General features: G+C 49.1%; 1 protein-coding gene across 1 annotated transcript in view; it reads left to right on the top strand.

Annotated features, from left to right (window-relative positions):
• The first annotated feature begins 883 nt into the window (after positions 1–883).
• Positions 884–8,357, top strand: part of GRB10 (growth factor receptor bound protein 10) — a 270,769-nt gene continuing 263,295 nt past the window's right edge. The window contains exon 1 of the mRNA XM_074198290.1: positions 884–962. The gene's annotated coding sequence lies outside the window, so the exon portion shown is untranslated. The remainder of the gene's footprint in view (positions 963–8,357) is intronic.

Raw genomic sequence — 8,357 nt, 5'->3', positions numbered from 1 at the left:
CTGAGACGGATAGAGAGGGAAGGGGAGGCCGAGACCCCACCCCAACGTTCCTAACTGGGGACTCGGGACCCCTTTGACTTGACTCAGAACTTTGTTTAAAAAAAGCACTAAAACTGAAACAAATTTTGTCAAGTGGAAGAGTGAGGAGCCAAGGGGGCCTCGGGGTTCTAGATTTAGAATGTCGGTGAGGGTGATAAGAAGTGTCGGAATGTGTTAGTCTGTAAAGGCACAGAACTCATTTTCTGGGTGCAAACGCGCTGGCGATGGGCTCTAAAGAGGAAAACTTATCCGTTTGTGTTGAACAGGCCCGAGCCCCCTTTCTACAGGCGATCCCACCGACGTCCCCGGGCCCAAAGCTGACGAGGACGAGCCCCCGGCTCCGCAGCCCCGGCGGCCGCCCCCCGCCCGGCCGCGTCCCCCCGGGCCCGCCCGCCGCCAAGTGGTGCCGCGGAGCCGGCCCCGGGCGCCGCTGCCTCGGGCTCCCGCGCCGGGCCCAGGCCCGGGGCCGGGCTGGGGGCCCGCGGCCGCCTGCGGACCGCCGGGGAGGAGGGGGCGGGGGGCGGGGGGCGGGCCGGCCGGGGGGCGGGGCCGGCCCGGTTTAAAGCCCATTAAAGGGGTGGGGGAAGCGCGGCAGCCGGGCAGGGGGTGCCAGAGCTCGGCCCGGAGAGCGCGCGGAGCCCCTGGCGGCCGGAGCCCCGGAGCCCGGCCTCGGCGGCGGAGCGGCGGCCGCCCTGTGCCCGAGCGGCGGCGGCGGGAGGCGGCGGGAGGCGGCGGAGCCCCGGCGGCCGGCCGGAGCCGCACGAGTTGGCCGGTCAGCCCGCGGCGGCGGAGCCCCGGCCCTCCGGGACCCCCGGCCGCCCCCGCGCTCCGGACCCGCCGCGGCGCCTCAGCCCGACGGAGGAAGCCCCGGCCGGCAGGAGCGCCCCGGGGCGCCCCGGGAGGAGCGGGGAGCGGCGCGGCAGGTAGGCGCGGCGGGCGGCCCGAGTGCCCGGCGGCCCCCGGCGCGGGCTGGAGCCGCGTCCCCGCCTCGGCCGCTCGCACAAGTTGGCCTCTGGGGGCGGGGAGCGGGAGAGCGCGGCCTGTGTCCGCGGGGCCGGCCGGGCCGGGCCGGGCAAACTTGCTTTCTGCGCCCCCTTCCGCCCCGGCCCGGCCCGGCCCGGCGCTGCCCCCGCCCCCGGCGCCTCCCGCCGGTCCGCCGGTGCGCCGAGCCAGCGCGGGGGCAGCGCCGAGGCCCCGCGGCCCCGAGGCTCCCGAGCCCGGGCGGCCCCGCCTGCCCCGGCCGAGGCCCCGCGAGCCCCGCAGCCGCCGCCGCGCCCGGCCCCGGGGCCGCCCGGGAGGGGGAAGCGGACGGAGGATGGGGCCGCGGGGCGCGGGGCGCGGGGCGGGGGGCGCGGCGGGGCGGGGGGCGCGGCGGGGCGCGGGGCGGGGGGCGCGGCGGGGCGCGGGGCGGGGGGCGCGGCGGGGCCCGGGGCGGGGGGCGCGGCGGGGCCCGGGGCGGGGGGCGCGGCGGGGCGCGGGGCGGGGGGCGCGGCGGGGCGCGGGGCGGGGGGCGCGGCGGGGCGCGGGGCGGCCTCGCCCTTCCCCGCCCCAGCCCCGGGAGCCGGGCTTCGGCGGGACCGCCCCGCGGGGCCCTTGTCCCGCGCTCGTCCCGCGGGTGCCGCGTGCTTGTGGGGAGCGCCGGGGCCGGGGCCGGGGCCGGGGCCGGGGCCGGGGCCGGGGCCGGGGCCGGGGCCGGGGCCGGGGCCGGGGCCGGGGCCGGGGCCGGGGCCGGGGCCGGGGCGGGGGGCGGCACTCCTGCATCTGTTCCCTCTCCCGAGCCGCGCGGGTACAATGCCCGGGGGTGTGGGGGCGGGGGAGGACAGCGACCTGTGTGTGTGTGTGTGTGTGTGTGTGTGTGTCTGCGTGTCTTTGTGTGTGAGTCTGTGTGTCTGTGTGCGTGTCTGTGTGTGTCTGTGTGCGTGTCTGTGTGTGTGTGTGTCTGTGCGTGTCTGTGTCTGTGTGTTGTAGCAATTAACTGAGTTCTAGGAAGGAAGCTCAGAAGTTGAGCACCCCTCCCCCCCCTCCCCTCCGGCCCAGGACGGCTTTTCAAGAAGTTGAATCGCGGCCGGGGCCGGGGCCGGGGCCGGGGCCGGGGCCGGGGCCGGGGCCGGGCCGGGGCCGGGGACACGGAGGGGCCGCGGCTCCGCTCCGGACCCGCTTCTCTGGCTGCCTGTCTCCCGCTCTCTCACACACCTTTCTCTCCATGCTGTCTCTCTCTCTGTCTCTGTGTCTGTCTCTGACCGCCGACTCGCAGGCTTCGCCATGGCGAGGAGCCCCCTCGGGCTGGTGGGGCCCCCTCGGCGCGGCTCCGCAGTGACCCCCCACCCCACAGGAGCCGTGACCGGGGAGCGCTCCCCCCTACAGAGCATTCTTAAAGTCTTCTTCCTATGCCAGACTCGGGTCTCAGACTTAGGGAAGAGGCGCCAAACGACCCAGTGCCCTGCCCCCGGATGCCAACGCTGATAGCCCTCTTCTCCCTATGGCTGCTCTAAAACTGCCCGAGACTTGGGGCCTGCAAGCCGACTCTGGGACCCCCCCCCCCCCCCCCCCCAGTCTGCAGCGCTTGGTACTCGGGTTTTCATTTGTTGTACCGGGAACATTGTTAGTGCGGCAACAACTCCGAGCCTGACCCTGCCATGTAAGGGATTTGTTTTCACCTTTCATCTGAGTAAGTCACCCACTCACCTTCCAAATGAGAAAAATAAGGGGGGGGGGGGGGATCTGGTAAAAAGTAGTAGAAATTGTGGCCAGTGGGAATGATTAAAAAAAAAAACCCTCTTTAAAGAGAACTGTTTTTTTTTTCTTGGTGGTTTTTAAGAATAAAACCCTTTAAAAGCAATTTAAATCTTACCAGCAGTGATTCTACAGAGAATTTTTTCCACCTTTTAAAAAGTAATAATAAAAAAATAAAAAAAAACCCTGGGGCCTTATCAGACTCAATGTCCCAGTTGTACTTTGAGTACTTGAAAGGAGAGGGAAACCAGGCTAATCCTAGGATTAAAGGGGGTGAATTATAAAGACAGGTTGAGAGAGGGGGAGAAAAAAAGCCCCCAACAAACTAAACATAGGAAGATGAGTAATACTGAATGAGGAAACAAAATCTTTCTGAAACACCAAATTACAGAGAGTCAGAATGTAGGGAAGCATGATGATATAACTAAATCATTTGCAAATTGGAAGGAGGCAACACAACTTTTTTTAAAAAATGAAGACCAACTATGAGACTTCTTACTGATGCTCAAGGAGGCCCTGAATATTTACAACCTATAGAAACCATATCCTGACTTGAACAAAGAAGTCTATTGTACTTTCCCCTTCATCTCAGACCTGTAAAATTCTTAGTTTGCATAACTGATAAAGTGTATTTGCTGATTTCAAAGTTGGCATAATTAAAGAACAACCCACTTCCTGTATATTCTGTCCAACTCTGGCTACAAGGGGAAAAAGAGTGCTTGGGAGAATGCATTTTCGTTTATTTTGGAGGTACTTTAAGTTGCCAGTTTGCTAGGAACCCTCCATCTGCCTGTAGAAAACTTGGACTCTATTTTCTCTTTCCTCCTTAGAATGAAGTTTGCAGACTTGCATGTTCATTGAACAGTCCAGATCTATCTATTTTGCAGCCTGTTAGATCAACATGCAATCTCATATTCTTATGAGAAGTAAATATTTGCATCATTCCTTCAAGTAATCAGCATTAAATTCAGATGTTTATTTAAATCAACTTCCTTGACAAGTACACTGAGGTTACTTTTTTTTATTTCTTACAACTCCACTATTGGCCTTTCCCATATCACAGTGTAGGATGTAAGAAAACTCAGAAGGTAAACACAATTTCTTTTCTTAGAACTAGAGCTAAAAAAAATTAGCCTCTGAGGGGCTTAATGGACAAAGGAGCTATGCAGAGAGACCCTTTTGACCAGATTTTTGCATAATTTATTGACTGGTGGTGCAATATTTAACACTTGGTACTTCCAGCCTAACTCTGCATGTTAATAGACTTATCCTAGAAGTGAGTGAACTGCTTTTGATTCACTGAAGCATTTACTTATTTGAAAGTTAAAAGTCTAGGTTTAAATCTAATACCTAATTGCTCAACATTTCCTAACTAAACTATAAAATAACTCAGATTATTGGGTTATTTTATTTTTTGGGTTTTATTTTTTGAACACTTTGAATATTTCGATCACTATGACTTTCTAGATGGAAGGGACTGCCTTTAAATCTGCTGGTGTGTGTGTGTCTGCGTCTGTCCCTGTGTGTGTGTGTGTGTGTGTGTGTGTGTGTGTGTGTGTGTGTGTGTGTGGAGAGCCAAAGTTCCCCTCCCTTATTATTGGCTAAAGTCATAATAATGACTGGTTTGAAAATGGCACTTTTCTCTCTGTCTCTGTCTGTCTGTCTCCTATCTCCCCCCCCCTTTTCTTTCTCTCCCATATCTCTCTTCTTCTCTTTCTCTTCCCTCTGTCTGTGTCTTTTTTGTCTCCCTCTTGGCGTTAAGTCACAGATTGAAAGAGGGAAGGCTATAGTTTATGAGGGCTTTCACTTATGTGTACCATATAAGGCTACTTCACCCTTTTTATCTACTTTCTTGAAATGTATTAAGAATTTCAACTTCATATGCCCCTATTAATCAGTTCTGTGCTGTTCATGAAAAGGAGGAAAATTGAGATGGAAACTCTCTCCTTGTCCCCAAATGGCAATCTTGAGTCCCTCTTGGTTAAGGGAAATTGTATTAGTTTGTTGAAACAGAAGACAGACTGCCCCAATTTTAAAACTGTTTACATTTGTATAGGGAGTGGGAAAATGGACCATAAATAAAATCTAGACATCTTCCTTTCACAACAGCAACCTTTTGGGAATGGGTGCTTTGACTTCTTAACCTATAAGATAGAGTTGAAATTAATTATTTTGTTTTGGGACCATTTTGAAATCAGAGGGAGCTAGCTTGATCATTTAAAATTTAACAGATTTAAGCCTCCTTTATTTTTTTCTGATAAAAGGTAATCCAATGATTTCACTCAAGTTCAGTGTGAGGGGGGGAAACATCCCTGACATGGCTCTATCGGATCCAGAGTTTTGTTGCTAGTCCTACAACATAGTATGCTTTGTAATAATTTCTTGTACAGAAATGGCTGGTCTAATGTATTGAGGGTGTAATGTCCCCTGGAACACAATTATACACAGTAATAGCCTTTGGGGTATATCCATTAATCCATTAGCATGCCTCACATCAACATTATGACGTATAAGGGTGCTTCCATCAATAATTATTCTGGGCACCTTTCACTGTTATGATGGCCCTCAGGGTGGAGGTTGGGGTGTAGACAACTGACTGGAACATGAATGTGCAATGCTTGCAATTAACCTGTGAATAGCCTAAATTAAATAAATAAATACAGCATAAATTCATAAAAGGCAGTTGTATCTTATTTGATGAATTTTTATTTGCCATTGTTCTGTTGCCATGGTCAAGGACCCTAGTCAGCCGAGTCTTCTGAGTGTGGGATTGACCAGAAAGAAAGACAAGCTGTGATTTTTAAAAACAAATTTGAACAAAATCTGTTTCTTAGACAAGAATCTATCTGGTTTTAATCTACTCTCAAAGGATCATCTTAAACTGTGGTTTTTTTTTAACTCACCAAAAAAAAAAACTCTACAAAAGCTTTGTTACTTTTAAAATGTCCATCTGACCCCAAGACCCATATGTAATAAGGTCCACAATCTGGTACTACCAAGGCAACTGCAGACCGGACTCAAAATTCAATAAATCCAGAAGGTTTGTTTGACCAGTTATAGAAAGTGAATGATATTATAAATATCCAAATGATCCTTGGCAGAAAAAAAGGATCCCCACCCCTGTTGTAGTGGAATCATATTGGTAGCAAACCTATGAGTTACTTTCTGACCTTAAATTTTGGTGTTGCCTTAGAATAGCTATTGTTCCATAAACTTACCAGTCTTATTCCCTCTCCCTGCCATGTTTAACCACCAACCAACCCAACCCCTATGGTCATGACAGATGAGTTTGACTTAGCTCATTGGTTCCTCATGCCTTTCCTCTTTTCTTATAAAACGAAATATTCCAAGCTAAAGCATGGTTGCAAAACAGAATAATAGACCCTAGCAGTAGAAAGACTAGCAGAAGACACATTGTACAATTCTTTCATTTAAAGATGAGGAAACCTAGGCCTCAGGGGCATTAGGTGACTTACCCCAGGACACAGTGAATAGTAAGCCTTAAAATCTGAATATGAACCCAGGTCTTGTGACTCCTGAGCTGGTGTTCTATCCTATGTACCAAACTAAACATCCCCATAACATTTTAGAACATCCCAGAGGGGTAAGACACTTTTTGTTTTAACCCTGTAGCAATATTTTTTAAAATAATTCAGTCAATAAATTTGTGGATTTTTAGTGCTCCTTAAGATTGGTTCAGATAAAATTACTTGAAAGGCTTTCTGCCAACTTTAAAATACTATATATAGGCTAACCTATTATTTATCTAATCTGGGTGGTTGGACAAAAATCTGAGACTGATCTTTATTTTTGAATGATACTATTACATGATACTGCTCTAAAATGACCTCTTTGAGCCCACTTCTTTGGGAAGATTTTAGAGGCTCTTTCCTTTTCCTGTCTTCCTCAAACATAAGACATAATTTCTGATTTGTTCTGATACCATAGAAATACTTAGGACTGTTTTGAATTTTCTCTTGTGACTTGTATACTGGAAATGAACTTCCACATCCACTTTTCTCCACTCCCTCACCTTTTTTTTTTCATACGGGCTTTCAAAAACAACATTGTCTTCGATGTGTAAAGTAGAAATTCTGGCCTATTTGGCCTCAGATTCAGGAAGATCTTGTTTTGAAATTCTGCTTCTCACCATCCACTGGCTGGGTGACCTTGGGTATATCACTTAAAATCTCACTGCTCTCAACCAACTCTATTCTAGTGGAAGAAAGGAGTTTCTCTATCTGGATGTTGCTTACAACCATAAAATTTCAGAATCCGAGTTCCTATCTTGATATTTATTTTAAAAAAATTTGCTGCATTATTTTGTATGTATTTCTTTTTTTTTTTTAGATTTTAAAATATGGAGACTTGGAATTCTATCCATTGATTTGTCTCTTAAAAGTGGACTACTTGTGTGTTTAATCTACATGTTTGGCAATTTAAGAGTTTGCTTTTATTCTCTTAAGTTCAAAGGCATCATGTGTTTCCTTCCCTTTCCCCCAACTTTTTATTTTTAATGTACTAAGCCTCCTCCAATAGAACTGTGATCTCTACCAGTATAGACCCCAATCTCTCCTTGTCATAACATGTAAATTAATTTTAGCCAGCTTTTACCTAGCACTTGTAGGTTTGTCCAGAATCCTATGAATATGTTATCTCTTTTGATCCTCATAACAAACCTATAGGGTGTAGGCATTCTTATTATCCCCATTTTACAAATAGTGAAACTGAGACTGAAAGAGGTTAAATTACCTTTGATATAGTGACTTGGATTAGGCTGATGAACAGGGTCAGGTTCTCATAAAAGAAGTATATAAGACCTTGTAAATGACCACTTTTTACCCCTGTAAAATGGGGGGGCTGAACTAGGTATGCCTCATTATATCATGATCTAGGATTCTAGGTGGCCTTTATTGTATAACATTTATCTTCAGTGCTGTCATCAACAAGAGTGGAATCCTTTTCGGAAGGACTGTCCTTGTTTTTCCTTCCTTATTGCCCTTTTGACAAGTGAAATCACTCTTGTCTTATCTGACAGTTTTTTTTTTATTTTTTCCCACGACTGGGAAAAACTTAAGTCCCTTTGGTGAAACTATTTTTCTGGGATTGGGAGTACAAGTGTGATTCTAACTTGAAATCAGTAACAGGTGAGCCTTGAGAATCTTTGTGTCCTACATATGAGTGGCTCTAGGTTGTCTATCTGAAAATGGGTCCTAGGCAATCATAGATTTTGAATCCTATAGGAAACAGGTTAGTGTAACATCTGTTTCAAAAGCCCTTCTGACAGAAGCTATTGTAACTGTTTCTCTATCTTTAAAAAACAATTGGAATGTTTTAGAATTAATATAGAGACTTTGGGAGAAAGAAGACAGAAAGATGAGGGCAGACAGCATTCTTAGAAGTTCTGTTTTAACTATTCTTTGATGAAGAAAGTTCATTTTTTTGAATCTGGAGAGAAAGGATATTAAGGGCCATGGTTTGGGAAACGTGGAAGAAACTATTCCTGTCACTTGTAGAAAAAAGCTAGAGGAGGCAGAGAGAAAGAAGATACAGTCATATTTTTCTTTGTTAAGACACTTGTTATC

The sequence above is a fragment of the Macrotis lagotis genome, chromosome 8 (assembly GCF_037893015.1).
Source record: "Macrotis lagotis isolate mMagLag1 chromosome 8, bilby.v1.9.chrom.fasta, whole genome shotgun sequence".
Lineage (NCBI taxonomy): Eukaryota > Metazoa > Chordata > Mammalia > Peramelemorphia > Peramelidae > Macrotis > Macrotis lagotis.
Note: the sequence above shows the minus strand (reverse complement) of the source record. Positions and strands in the feature narration are given on the sequence as shown.